We start from the raw sequence: 15,383 nt of genomic DNA on the forward strand, positions 1-15,383 counted from the left end.
ATCTGCAAGTGCTCATGGGCTAGAGTCGTCTTGCAGCACTGTTTGAAACCATGAAAACCTGGGAGTACTCAGTCAGGTAAGTTGAGTGATATCATTCAAGGTGATATCATCGAGCTGCTAAAATTAATGCACTAGAGCTTTATAATGATCTAAAAAAACATCCAGGTACAAATTCCCTTCCCCAAACCCTTCAAGGCCAGAAATCTTTCAGAATGTAGTTATTTCATTTTGAATTTCAGTGAGGCATTTATTTATATTTTGGTAACACTCTCAGCATAAGTGAGGCCAACACTACAAAACCGAGCATATTAATATTTCTGAAGAAAAAAATATGACAATCCACCTTAGTGGATTAAAGTCATCGATAGCCTCCCATTGATTCAGGGCATGCTTTACCACCTCGTGAGTCAGATTGGGTTGGCCTTTATCCATATACACTATAGAAAAGAAGTTTGGTCTCAGAACTTTGGGGTGTCAGCATCTTAATTAGAAGATTGCAGACTTATTTCGGTGAAAAATATAATAATTTTTGCAAAAAATATAGAAGTACATATAGTATGATAGTATACACACACACACACATTCAGCAGTGCAATATATTTTGTGGTGACATGCATATTTTATAAAAGTTGCTCAAGGGACCAATGATTACCAAGTTGAGTGCATTGCTTATTTCTAGGGAGGGGAGGAAATGGGATCAATGAGGGGAACAGGAGGCTTCAATTGTTTGTAATGTGTTCTTGTTGTTTAAATTAAAAGATGGAGAAGGGGGTCATCTTACAAACTCCACCACTTAAAGGAACAGAAGCCCCGTAAGAGGGTGGGAAAAGTGGGAAAAGCTATTTCAGGCAGGAAAGACAGTCTGCCCATGCCCACTCCATATGCCAGCAGAGAATAAGCTAGGACCACAGGTGCCACCTGGCTTGAGACAGGCTGCTTGTTACTGGGAAGACGAGGGGCCAAGAGGTTGCAGATGTAGAGGAAGATGTTGGTACTAATCCTGAAGGCAGCAGGGAGCCAGGAGCTGGCAGGACTGCATGTGTGACCTCTGACCTCAACTTGGAATCCTCCTGCCTCAGCCTCCCAAGGCACTTGGATAATATTCCTCCAGTTTAATAGGAGAAAAATCAAACCTTGAAGGTCATATCTGTTGCTCAGAGCTATAAAGTGGGAAGAAGTCCTAAGGATCTTCTGAAGTGATCCGTGCCTACACTTGTCCCAAGAGGGTGATGGAGAAATCATTAGGGCTGTCTTTGAGACATTTTGCAAGATGGCCAAGTAAGATGGTATATCCCCCGACTCCACTCCTGCACCAGAGAAGTGACATAAAGATTTTAGAAAGTTTGTACAGGAAACCAAGCAATAAGCAAGGTCTTCTGCAGCACCTTCCCGGGTGGGAACGTGACGGGACTAGACCAGCAGGGCATCCTGGGCGTGGTGGAATCTGACCTCCTCCTTTACTCAAAGGGAAAGCCATTCTCAGAGGGAAGATGTACGGAGCCAGAGAAGGTGCAGGAAGAGAGGGGCCAACCTGGGTTTAGAAAGTGGGATTTCTGGACTCCAAGTTCACGGTCACTGACGGGTTTTCCTTCCCTGTGAATAGAAGGTAAAGACCACATCAATGAAATATGGACTTAGATTAGAAAAGAAAACAGTGTCAGAGGCGTTTAAAGAAAGGGTATTACAAGATCAGGAGCGAGGGCCCCTGGCTCAGTTAATAGATCTCAGGTTTGGGCTTTGTGGAAGCGATCACGTGTGTGCACTAAGACAAACAGAAGCTGCATGTGTGGAAGGGGCAGACCCCAGGGGCCTGAACAGATTCTTCTGGAAGCTTTCTTGAAAACAGTGAAGTTGGGACCTCCTCCATGTAAGCACGGAAGGTGTCTGAGATACGGATTACACGTGTTAGAGATAAAGTGCTGGCCTTCGGAATCAATTCAGTTGAAGTTCTAGATCAATCATGAGCAACTGACAGATTATGAAGCTTTGATCTTGGCTGCCAGTTTCCCTTCAAGAGCCTAGAAATGTGAGCTTAATTAACACACACATGGTCAGCTCAGTGCCCCCATTAAACAGCTCAGAAACAAGCTTTCCTAATCCTAAAAACCCAATTTTACCAACTTGCAAGGTTGCCATGCACCTCAGAGCTGTATAGCAACAAGCAAGCTCTTTTGCTGTGCTTTCCCAGGTGTAAATATCACAGGAAGTCAACTCTTACACCTGGACAAGAAGCAGCTTCTTATTAAAAGATGTCAATCACCTATTTTAGGTCAGATCAGGAAATCTAAGGAAGGCAGAGATTCTCGGGTCTGGCTTATTCTGCTCTCTGAGGCCTCCTTGGTGGAGGGACCAGAGATTGTCGACATCCTCAACCCACAAAGCTCACACAGCTCGTGAGGGACCCGTGGTATACAGGGAAGGTGTAGTTGGAGAAGTACCCTGTATCCCAGGGTGCAAAAATGGGATGTGTCAGTACTTCTCAAGCACCTTCTTACTCAGTGCCAATGGTCAGCTACCGGCCAGGGCCACCTCTGTCTCTGCTGTTCTTTCTGTGGCCACCCTCACTGTCTAGCTCACAGCAGGACAAGCGCCTGGGGTCCCCTCCTGGTTATATTTGAAGAGAGACTCCTGTGGGCTCTTGTGCACTCTGAAGGCCCTCTCAGCTAACCACGATGGCAAGCAGCAGATGCCCCAAGATGACCCAACATTCCCTTCGGCCAAAAGCAAGTTTCCAGGAAAAAATGGTCCCTTCCCCCGAGCCTGCTGCAGAATGTCAAACAGTGCCACATCCCAGCAGGCATCAGTTTCAAAGAGACCAGCAATCTCGTTCATCCGAAGGCCTGAGAAAATAATTTAAGTCACACATCCCGACATCCCTAATAATGAAGAGATATTAAGCCTTCCCTCTGGGGAGTATTATAAATAATATCTTTTTGTTTACTCAGTTGTACAAAAACATGTTCAAACCATGAAGTTTTAATATCTGTGTTGAGCAAAGGTTATTGCCATGGCATAATATCGAGTTGCTATATGAAACAAACACACTTCTATGTGTACTCTCTTCTTTAGCATCCAAGATCTAAATATTTCTCTCCCGTCTCCCATAAGACTGTGTGTTTTTACCCTGATTTGATTATCATTTTTGAATGGCTAAGATATTAATTTGCTGGCTTCAGAAACAGCAAAACTCCAGGATGATTGAGATTCTGCGTGTGTTTTAGCCAGGGCTGAGATGTGAATGTCCTGCATGGACTGACACTTTGAGTGTGTCTGTGATCGTCTTACAACTGGATTTTGAGATTTCTTGAAACCATCTGTTGAAAGCAACTGGGTGTACGGATTCCATCTTTTTTGGACACAACAGTTTAAATAAGGAGGGAAGAAAGAATGTGGGGAGAGCTGGCTTCAAGGACTCTCTAATAATTCGTCTCTTCTGCCCTGTGATTCTATTATGAATGTGGACAAATTTCAAGATGCCTAGGTGTGGTTAGGAGGCAACTCTTAAGTGTATTTTTAAAATTGTATGGTCTCCACTGAGGTCATCCCCAACCTTTGTACCAGAAGTGCCTGCTGAGACAGGTGATGCCATTGTAATCAGCAGGGAAGCGGGAGCTCCCGCGGGGCAGGAGAGAGCAAGCCACCTGAGTGATGGAGAATTGGAGCTGGGGAAACCAAGGAGGGAGGCAACCTGTTCTCAGCCCCTGTGCAGCTGGCTGTTCCTAGTAAAGACGGGTGAGTCGGTCCCCCAAGTCCTGAGTTCCGACTCTTGGGTTCCCATGAGCAGACTAAGGCTCAGACCTCAAGGTAGGCGTGATGTAGATGAACCAAAGCCGCAGTGCATATTGGAGTCCCTCAGCTAAATCAGGAGATGCAATGTGACTTTTCCAGGACCGGGGTCATCAACTCTTACTTTTCTGCGACTTCTGTGTCACCCTGGGCTGGCAAGTCGGAACCAGCCAATCCATCTCAGGTAGACAGAAGAACAGACCATTCCCAAAGCTGCCGATGTCCTAATCCCTGGAACCTGTGACTAGGTTCCCTTTCATGGCAGAAAGGACATGGGGGATGTGATGTTGTATAAAGGAATGATATAAAGGAATGATCCTAGTTCCAAGAAAGAGGCAGGAGGATCAGAGAAGACTCAGTGGCATGGTGATGGAAGTAGAGAGGGCAGAAGACGTGAAGGTGGAAGCAGAGCAGAGTATCGCCACAGCGGGAAGGGCTGTCGGGGAATGAAAGTGACTCTCAGAGCTAGAAATGACTGGGACATATTCAAAATGCCCCAGTTTGGTTTGAAAACAGTCCCTGGTGCCAACATCCTGATTTCAGGACTTGAGACTGCCTGAATTAAAAGATAGTGGCTTTGTGTTGTTTTAAGACCCTGCATTTGCAGTAATTTGTTACAGCAGCAGCAGGAAACTCATACTTACCTCCTAGGTAAGTATGAAGGCTTCTTTCTTCAGACATGAGGTCTGACACAGTGAAAAGAACGGGTTGCTTTTTCTTGGAATTTGACTCTCCCTTTCTCTGACCGGCTGGTCTTTGAGTGGCAGATCTCACATGAGAAACATGGTGCACTTCTGCACCAACCTCCAACCCTCTGTGAGGGCCGTCTTGTCCTCTGCTGTTCCTGTATTAAGATGATCATCCTGATCTCCCAAAATAACTGATCACCAGGAAAGAACTCTAGAAATCCTTCCCACTAAACTTTTACACTCTTGCCCTGACTATCCTTACCATGACCTGCTCCCCCAACCGTCAGAGCAGATTTATGAAATCTTGGATGGCAGAAGAATTTGCCCTCCCCCGCCCCCACCTCAAGCTGAAATGGGGGTCGGAGTGCGAGGGAGAGCAGGAGAGAAACCACCCCTCTCGGCTTCATGCTTGATGCTCAGCATCCTGGCTGGAAGCCAAAGCATTCAGTTCATAATAACTGGCCGCCATCCAGAGCTTTTTAGAAAAATAAAAAAGAAAGCCAGAAAGAGAATTAAGAAAGGAGAAGAGCAAAGAAAAATAATTCCAAGTGGAAAGAAGACACCCAGGAAAAGAAAACCAGCAAAATCATATTGTTTATTTTTCTTTTAAAAAAAAATCAAGAAAAGAAAACAACATATTTTCTAAAACCACCCATTTTAATCATACTCCGCGGTCTGTAATTAAGTGCAAGTGAACATCTTACCTTCCCTGCTTTCTGAAGACTGAATGTAAACATGCTCAATTTTATGGCGGATGTCTTGAAATTGTAACAACCAAAGTGAAACCCACCAAAATGATGTGGAACATGAGCTTTGCTGGTGGAACGCGTAGACCAGGATCATATGGGCAATCCGGGTCCCACCAAGCTCAGAAGACACAAAAGCTGACGTGAAGAAGCGAGATTGCAGTGGGAGAGAAGGGGCCATGTGGTGGCAGGGGCATTGGGCAGAGCCTGTGGGCGAGGTGAGCCTCTCTCTTGCAGGCATGATGCTAGACACCTGGGCTGCACACTCAGCCCGCCAAGGTGCTACAGAAGCGAGCACTGTTCAAGGGAGGATAGTGAAACTTCAAAGGGTCAATGACTTCTCTGTGTCTCAGATTCAGCCAAGGACGTTTGCAGCATCCACACGGTAGTAAGGCCTGCCTCCTTCACCTGCTCTTAGTGTGCACACCTTTGGCACCTCCCAGCCTCTCTCTCTATTTTTTAGGCCTTTCAAGAAAAATCTCCCCAGGAAATTCAGAAGTGGCACTTAGAGGCTCTGCTGTGTGAACAAGCCCAAAGACCCCCACACTCCAATCGGCATGACTCCAGGGTAGGAGCTAAAATAAGACGCTCCACCTGAAATACCTGGAATAGCAGGTTCCATAACTCAGCAATGTCCTGGGCCATGCACAGGTGGGACTGAGGTGGAGAGATGCATTCTGGGAAATGAAGTTAAAAGTGCAAGGGGTCGGGGAGGGACGAGAAGAGCAGGTGAGCAAAGGAGTGCGGTGAGAGCCTATTTGTCATGACGGCAAAATGAATAACAAAAACCAACAGAGTCTTGCCTCAGAATTGGTTGTTTGCATTTATGTTAAAGGATATGGAAGTCTGAGTTTTAAATACCCGTATGAAATTATCTTAGGGTTTTAACTCATTGAATTGGTTCAGCTGCATGAACGTGAGTAGTTTAGCATGGAGACATGGTTGGAAGCTGATTTGGGGTGGGGGTCAGTGAGCCATAGCTGGAAAAGCCCCTGATGGGATGTCAGGGAATTAAATATTAGCCTGACCTGCCACCAATACCTCTGCTTCTGCTGTCGGGGCCACAGGCTCCCTACCTATTGATGACTCTGAGAAGGAGGCGTGGACACTGGGACATGTGCCGCAGGGGAAGTGGAAAGGGCGGGCAAGGCCTCCTTGAGCAGCCTACCCCTGTGCAAGACAGATGCCTGCTTTAAACCTGAGAGTGGCCAGTCTGGACCTCAGGCTGTGGAAGGGAGAGGGAGGCACCAAACACGTCTGTGTGCGGTGCTGCTGCCAACGGGAGGCGTTGGGACATCCGCCGCAGATTAAGTATCTCAGTTCCTTTGGAGATAAGTACCGGTCAGTGGAGACGGAAGTGGAGGGCAGGGAGATGACCTGCCCCATGGCAGAGACACTATTGCTGGAGACAAAGCTCAAACCCAGAACTGAGTCCAAGGCTTTAAGGGTGACCTTGCCTCCAATTGGAAAATGAGTTATTCTCCACTCTCAGTTGAAAATGTGAAATGACAGCCAGCTGCAAAGAGGGAAGGAGCGATCGCTGTGTCCCCAACAGGCAGAGACGGCAGGCTTTTGGAGTCCGGGAAGCCCTGTACTACAGGTCCTTCCACTCAGCACTCTGAGGCCTGGCTCTATGCTTCAGAGGCGAAAATTAGAAGGAGAAAGGGTGGGAAAGGAAGGTGCTGTGTTAAGGATGTTTTTGTTGCCTCCCAAATCCACACTGAAATCTAATCTCCTCCACAATTCAGATTTTGCCAACGTGACAGCATTACAAGGAGGACTTTCCGTAGACAATGAGGGCTGCTTTCTCACTAATACCACTAGGACGGCTTGCTGCTGGCCCTTCTGCCTTGTGGGACCAGCGGGAAGACCCTCAGCAGATCAGATGCCGGTGCCTGGACCTCTGGCTCCCAGCCTCCAGAACTGTGAGAGCGAGTTTCTGCTCTTCGTCCATCACCCAGACTCAGGCATCCTGTTACAGTAGCACAAAACGGACTAAGATAGGACAAGAAAGGAGAAGAGGGGGGCTGGGAAGCAGTGAAGAGGGACAGATGAGGGAACCAGAGCCAAGTCACAGAGACTGGAGAAGCTGAGAAGGATGTCAACAGAAGAGGAGGGGACAGGAGATGGGAAGGAGAAGGAGAAAAGAAAGAGAATATAGAGGAAAGAGAGAGCTCACTGAGCTGGGCTGGCATCAGACGGACTCTATTCAGGTGGCAGGAAGAGGCTGGTGGACAGACATGGGCAGGGGGCCTGGGTGGGTGGACAGGTAGGGTGGCCCACCAGCCTGCACTCCAGGTCCAGTGTGGCCACTTTGAAGAGCCTGTCGACAACTCGCTTGTGTGGCGGGTCTATCACTCAGGTTGGTTCCATTATTAATGAGCAAAACTGCAATGACCCCATCCTTCCACTCCCTTTCCTTGAACGTGCCCAGTTATAAATTAGCCATCTCCATTATTAATTTTTCCTGGGTGACTCATGCTTCAGGAACTCGGCGTCAGCCCAGGTCTGGGAGAGTTCGATTTCTGTGGTCCCCTGTTCCCCTGTGTTCCGCTCTGAGTTCACACTCTAGAGCTGATGGAAGTGGCTGTGACGGGGATGGATGACATCTGCATGCCCACAAATCACAGTGGAGAAGCCATCCCCCCACCCTGACCCCCCGGCTCATCTTCGTACCACGGGAAAGTAGGCTGGGGTAAGAATTCCATCTATTTTTCTTCCTGGTTATGAAACTGGGCAGCAGTCCCATGTCTAGCCTTCTTGAAATATATTTGTAAAGGACTGGTGCCCACTATTTGCTCCTGCATTCTTGAACCAACAAGGTATTTCATTTTCATTTTTTTATCATATCCTTTCTTTTATTAGTTGTTCAAAACATTACAAAGCTCTTGACATATCATATTTCATACATTTGATTCAAGTGGGTTATGAACTCCCATTTTTCCCCCGTATACAGATTGCAGAATCACATCGGTTACACATCCACGTTTTTACATACTGCCATACTATTGTCTGTTGTATTCTGCTGCCCTTCCTATCCTCTACTATCCCCCCTCCCCTCCCCTCCCCTCCCATCTTCTCTCTCTACCCCATCTACTGTACTTCATTTCTCTCCCTTGTTCCCCCCCCCTTTCCCTTCACCTCCTCTTATATGTAATTTTGTGTAACGATAAGGGTCTCCTTCCATTTCCATGCTTTGATGTTCATTCCTTGGGGGATGGGGATTATCATCAGGATAAAGAGAAAGTGAAAGTCAGACCTCTGGTCTGAGAAAACACAACAAAACTGAACTGTAAAATTGAATAAGCCATGACTGGGGCATGAGGGTGTCCTAAGGAAAACTTTATTTAAAATACTGGAAGTACTTTTACCATATAGAAATCCAGGGTCATTTTGTGACTTAATTCTGGGGTTTGGGATGATTTTGATGAAAATCTAGACCTGTTGGAATACAAATGACTTGGAGACAAACTTCAAGGAGCATTGTTGCCTCAGTTTAAAAACTGAGTTACTTCCAGAGAAGCTGGAGATCTGAAGCATGTCCCTTGCAGTTTCCAGGTCAGCGTGGGGTGTGGAAATCGGGAGACTCAAGGCCTAGGATTCCTGGGCTCACGAGTAGCCTCTGGAATGGAAGGTGAAGGCCCAGGCCTCATTCCAGAGAGTGGACAATAGTGGGCTAGACCCACCCCGGAGCTGCCTGCCTCACCCCTCCCTTCCCGAGTTGCCCTCTCTGTCGATGCCCCCGGCAGATGTGCACTCCAGCTCCTCACCCTGGAACTCTTTCATTATTCACACTTGGTGAACCACAATCTGTCCTTCCAAGTCCACCACGAACACCGCCTTCTCTGAGTGGGATTGGTTCTTTCTATTTAGGCCAGATGGATTTGCCACCCCAGAGCCAGGGCAGGGGCAGATGCTAGAGCCGCCCACAGGCCCCTCACCTAGGCCTGGAGGGTTCCAGAGCCTGGGGTGTCTCGGGGCACCTAAAAGAAGCCAGAGAACCCCTCACCTTCCCCTTGTTAGCTCTGGCTCCTGGGCAAAGACCTGTCCTCTCCTCCTTATTTTCTTCAGGGTCAGAATATCGCCTGACAAGCCATTTTTATTTATTAAATCAAGTTGGCTTTGCTTTTCCTCGTTGGTCTTCTTATCTGGTTTGGTTTGGGCCAGGAGGGCTCATCAGATCAATTAAAGATGTCACTGGGGGATCAGGGGGCAACACCCGCAAACACATCATTACTTCCCCAGAATTTTTGATGCAAATTCCATTTAGTGCATAAAATCTCACAAGGAGTACGAATAGATTGATCAGCTGCAACTGTTTTTCAAAATAATGTAAATGATCTGGGTGGGAGGAATCTTGTGAAAGAACTCAGCCCCAGTATCCTGGACATTCTATCCTGTCCAATCAGTTCCAAAGGCCAAATGCCAGTCACTGTTTTCTGGCCATAAATCGAGTGCTTTCCCAGTGGAAGTGGCAATTCCAGTGGTGCTCGGTACACACTGCCTGGTGTGACATCCCAGCGAGATCACATTTTCACACTTACCCATCTGCTGCCACCTGCCTCCCCAAGAGCCACTCAGTCACACTCTTTAAATGTCCTGGCTGCTGCAGGAATTTATTTTGAAAGTGATGTCGGAACAAAAGATGAGTGAACCCTGTCTCCAGCCCCTCCAGGCAGGGCAGAGGCAGAAGTCCCACATCTGCGCATCTCTCTGCACCCATCAACGCTTTCTGCTTGAGGATAATTTAGAAAGAACCTTTGCCCCCCCCCCCCCCGGGTGTGGTGGAAGCTATTGAAATACTCTGGGAAGGAGTATTATCTATTATAATATTATATTGTGCTATGATATCTGGAGTGACCTGGGTGCGTCCCAAGACTGGTCATTTCTTTGTTTCCTTCGGTTTTAGTAATTATGACCTGGGCATTGCCTATACATCCAGCGTCTCCAGGTGAGCGCCTCTGCATCCTCTGGGAAAACTCCACTCACTACCCGGATGGTGGACACACTGGCCTCGGCATTTGGGCTCTCAGAGTTCAATGACAGCCTCATCAGAGTAGGAGACAAAGCATCCGGCAGAACAGAGTGTTGGTCTGACTCTGCCACAGCCTGCTCGGAGGCCTCAGACAAGTCATGTCCCAGCTCAGGAAGAGAGACTGTTGGATCCAGAGGACAGGAGGAAACCGTGGGGCTTCCAGGAAGTGCCCTGGATGACTTCCTGCCATCGTTTTGCTATCGGAGCACAGGTTCAAGGTTACATGGGACTCCATCTCTGTGTCACAAACATTCTTGGGGCCACATTTCACCCATTACCCCATTATAGAAATTAAATGCAGCCTGTGATCAGAAAGCCAGTCTTCTTTCTTCCCAGCAGAGAAGCAGCTCCCAGCACTACCAGGGACAAGAGGTGAGGGAAACAGAACAACTGGAACCAACTACTGTGGCCCCGGGCTAAGCCGGATCCATCCGTGTCCTGATTCGGTAACAACCTAGGCGAGTTGGGTCTACTTGGCACTTATAAGGTGGAGCCAAAAGTCACAAAACAAGAGGGGAAGAGAGAACCCAGGATCGCCGGCCGCCAGACCCCAGCACCTCCCCGCTTGCCAGCGTCCCGCCGGCATCCAGTCCCTGCTCACAAATGAGGGTGCTGCCTGGGACTTGGAAGACTTTGGATACGAATTTACAAAAGGTGGATAAAGACTGTTCCTCATTCAACATCATTGCTTTCCAAGGACCTGAGTGGGTTCAGCTCACGGGGTTCTTTGGGGAACGCAATCTGAATAGGTGCTCTCCCCTCAGAAGGCTAAAGGAGCCATTGAAGTGCAACTTTGATTCTAAGGAACAGCTGTGTGGACCTGGGAGAGCTGTCCACCTCCACGGGTGCTGCTTCCTACATGACAAGGTGGGCCCCGGTCTGAGTGCCTGTGTGTCCCGAAATTCATACGTCGACACTTAATTTCCAATCATATTTGGAGGCAGGGTCCTGGGGAGGTGACCAGTCATGAGATGAAGGCTCATGAATAGAACAGATATCCTTACAGAAAAGAGACTCTAGAGGGCTGCCCTGCTTCTTATACCCAGGAGGACACATCCCGTGTCACCATCTATGAACCAGGAAATGGGCCCCCTCTAGTCACAGAACCTATAGGTCCCTTGATCTTGAGCTTCTCAGCCTCCTGAACCTCCTGAACAAATTTCTGTTAGGAAGATACTGGTCTCTGGTATTTTGTTATAGCATCCTGAACACACTAAGACCATGGTCATAGTAAGACCTAGTCAGATTCACGGGACCGTTTAGGGAAAACATAATAGTGCTTGCCATAATAAACACAGCAAATGTTAATTAAGTAGCATGGTGTTATTGTTTCATAGGACCCATAGCATTAGTAGAGGAATATTCACAGACATTGCCACTCTGCGACTACCTCCCAAGAATCCAAGCAGCACCCCTCACCCATTTCCTTCTTCCTGTAGGAAGATTCTTCCCAGTCAAGGACAAGTGTATCTATAGGAGCCAGGAGATCTGGAGGAGTGGGAAGGAAATAAAGAGCCTCATGTCAAGGGACGGCAAGCTGGATGTTTCCATTGTCTATCCCACAGGGGTGTGTTGAAGAGGGTTGGCATGGTACCAGCAGCAGGCCAGGAGGGTGGGAATGAGAGACAAGGGGCACGCTGGTGAATGTTCCCGTGGACTCTAATTGGAGAAGAAATGAATATAGAGTGGAAATCCTTTTTGTCACATCTGAGTTCTTGTATGGAGACGCCACCGTGAGTTCCGTGTGCCCATTCCAACTAAGAGTCACGGCAATTCCCCTTGTCTCCATGACATGAGGGTTTCTAGCAACAGTGATGGTGCATCCTGACTTTTGTACCTAGGGGTGGAGGGCTCCCTTCACAGGTAGCAATTCTCCTCTGTCTTTGTCCAAAGAGAGAACAAGACAGATCAATTGACGCAAAGAGAAATTCTTCCATAGCTACAGATTAATAGCAATCGGCTCATTCAGCCTAGAAAAATAAGTCATGCTAAGTTGAGACCCCCACCCCCAAAGGCTCCCCTGCACTCAGTGACTCACAGAGTGGCCACTGACTGGCTGGGGACTCGTGGCTGGAGGACCGCAGGGAGGGTTGGCCCCGTGGAACCTTAAGGAAACACATCTTTGTAAACAACATCTGGACAACGTGAAAGAAAGACAGGAATATGGTCGGGCATCACGCTTGCAGTGACAGACTGCATCTGTAATAAGAAGACTCTTAATTAGAAAAGTAATTTGTAAGAGACATTAACGGAATGCGAATATTCAACTTTGACCAGCACACTTGGGTCAAAAAATCTAGGCTCTGTCAGATGGGAACGGAGGCCACGTTTCCAGCTCGATGCCCCGTCCTGTCTGTGAGTTCCTAGTGTGTACGCATACTAACTGCGCTGATTAGAAAAATGATTCAGAACATTTGCAAGCACTTCAGAGTTTGTGTCTGCCACCCCCACACCCCAGCAGGAGGCTAATCAGGAAATGAAGACAGGGCCTGGAATGAGGTGGAGAAGGTGTTCCTTGCAGTATCACAGGAGCAATTCAAACAGGAATCACCACCCTACCCAGAGGAATTTCTGGATGATACCAAGGAAAGATGCCAAAGATGGGTGGTCAATCAAGGGGCAAGATGAGTCACAGACAACCAAGAGAACAAAACCACAGGCTAAGGTAGAATGATAAGAAGCTGTGGGTCAGGACAGGAAGTCAAGTGGCAGTCAGGATTCATAGCGGACATAATCGGAGCTCACACGGGGGACCTGTGGGACATTTCCTGCTTTAGTACTGGAAGGTCCATGTCCTGGGAAACCCTTCAGTTGACTAGCCAGGAGTTTGGGCCACTTTACATTGAATGGCACATGGTAGGCACTCAGTAAGCACCAGAACTTATTTATTTGTAGGATCTAAGACCATCATGATTTCAACCACAGAGGATAAAAGTCATCTTTGGATGACAAATTTTTATCAGACAGACACACTTAGCAAGTACATTTTCACCGAGAGAAAAGGGAGAATAGCAACTACAAAAAGAGAAGACGGTGGCAAGAAGAAAGTAGGAGCTTGTCTATCAAGTATGAGGCTCTGGGTTTTACCAAAGCACTGAAGAAAGAAAGAAAGAAAGAAAGAGAGAAAGAAAGAAAGAGAGAAAGAGAGAAAGAAAGAGAGAGAGAGAGAGAGAGAGGAAGGAAGGAAGGAAGGAAGGAAGGAAGGAAGGAAGGAAGAAAGAAAGAAAGAAAGAAGAAAGAGAGAGAGAAAGAGAGAGAGAGAGGAGGGGGAGGGAGGGAGGAAGGGAAGGAGGGGAAAGAAGCAAGTGTGTGCATTTACTGGAGAGAAGCAACTGGAGATCTTAAAAGTGAACAGATAATTAGTGCAGAAGCATCTGCCGTGGGTGAATTGGACAAGGGCATGAAATAGTTACTGTGAGACTAAGGTGAGAGAAGTATCCAAAATGCAACCTAAATGGGTAAAAAGACATGGAAAAAGAAAGGAAAGAGAAGAGGTGTGTAGCATCAACCCTGAAGAGCAACATTTTGGAAAAATGATGGGTAAGGTTTGCTAAATTGAAAACAAAACAAACAAGAACAACCCACAAACAAACAAATCAAGGTTCACAAAGTTTGCTGAGTGACAAACTTGCCTATGAAGAAACATACTGGGAAGTTTCAGGCCATCACAGAAGAAGAAAAACTTGGAACGTCTTCAAGGTAAGAAAGTTAAATCAGAGTGCCCATTCTGGCCCCCAAGCCCCAGCAGAGGTGTATTTTTAACTCTAAATAAGCACCCCCCTGGCCTGGCTCCTTCTCCAGATCGTGAGGAATGAGCCTCCATGGTATCATTGCCTGGGCAGGCTGGGCTGTCCAGTCACCACTGGATGAGAACTGGGTAAATAAAGAGCTGTGGAAGGGAAGTCCTCATTGATGATTCCGTTTGTCCAAAGCTAATTTGTTGACTCTTATGATCCATCCAACAGAAATCACTTTCACAAAGTTGATCACAGTGAATGGACAAGAATATCATCTTCAACTTGTAGACACAGCTGGGCAAAATGAACGTTCCATACCTTCTCAGACATACTCCATAGATGTTAAGGGTCATCTTCTTGTGCATTTGGTTACAGCAATCAAAAGTTCTGAAGTGGTTAAAGTTATCCAATGACAAGTTGTCGAATGTGGCGGGGAAGGGGCAAATGCCTATCAGTTGGTGGGAAATCAAAGAGCCCTGCGTGGGGAAAGGCCTGTGGGTTCGGAAGGAGGGAAGGCTTTGGCAGCATCTTGGGATGGAGCTCTTTGGGTATCTTCTGCTAGGGAAAACCAGACGGCTGCTGATGTTTTCAGAAGGATAATTTTGGAGGAAGAAAAAATTGATGGGACAGGGTCCCAAGGAAAGTCTTCATGATCTGTGATGTAATAATTCTACCACAAAACCTGAGGACATGGAGAATATATTCTACCTGAAGAATCAAATTGCCCATTGTTATTTTTTTTTTTAAAGAGAGAGTGAGAGAGGAGAGAGAGAGGAGAGAGAGAATTTTTTTTTAATATTTATTTTTTAGTTCTCGGCGGACACAACATCTTTGTTGGTATGTGGTGCTGAGGATCGAACCCGGGCCGCACACATGCCAGGCGAGCGCGATACCGCTTGAGCCACATCCCCAGCCCTGCCCATTGTTATTTAAGATGCACAATGCTTCTTTCTCCCTCTGTTAACCTGAAAGATGTCATTTGGGTCAGAATCCCCCACTGTTGCCAGAGTATGTTAAACTCTGACTCTGTCCAAATGAGTTCACTTCCACGTTCAAAACTCAAGCAAAATCATACCTTCCAATATGTTGTGACCAAGGCTGTTCTCAGAACATTCCATGTTTTCTTCAGGGAAACAATTCTCCTTGCTGTGGCACTCCTGTTCAGTTGATTTGTGTAATATTTAATTAAACCACACAATTTACTCCAAGGACAATTGCTTTTGAGGACAAGTGGTCACTGAGGCTTAAGGTTTCCTATGCACTTTGAGGGAGCAGCCTGGCAGAGGGGAGCAAGGGCAATGCCACTCAATCACAGGGGATGCCAGCAATGGAACCCGCTGGCTGACGTGGCCAGCCAGCTAACTGCAGGCCACAGAGAGCAGCTGTGGAC

General features: G+C 47.2%; 1 pseudogene; it reads left to right on the forward strand.

The window, feature by feature from the left end:
* The first annotated feature begins 13,890 nt into the window (after positions 1-13,890).
* On the forward strand, positions 13,891-14,658 carry LOC101968461 (GTP-binding protein Rheb pseudogene; annotated as a pseudogene).
* Positions 14,659-15,383: the final 725 nt, after the last annotated feature.

Source organism: Ictidomys tridecemlineatus, chromosome 5, assembly GCF_052094955.1.
Source record: "Ictidomys tridecemlineatus isolate mIctTri1 chromosome 5, mIctTri1.hap1, whole genome shotgun sequence".
In the NCBI taxonomy this organism is placed as follows: domain Eukaryota; kingdom Metazoa; phylum Chordata; class Mammalia; order Rodentia; family Sciuridae; genus Ictidomys; species Ictidomys tridecemlineatus.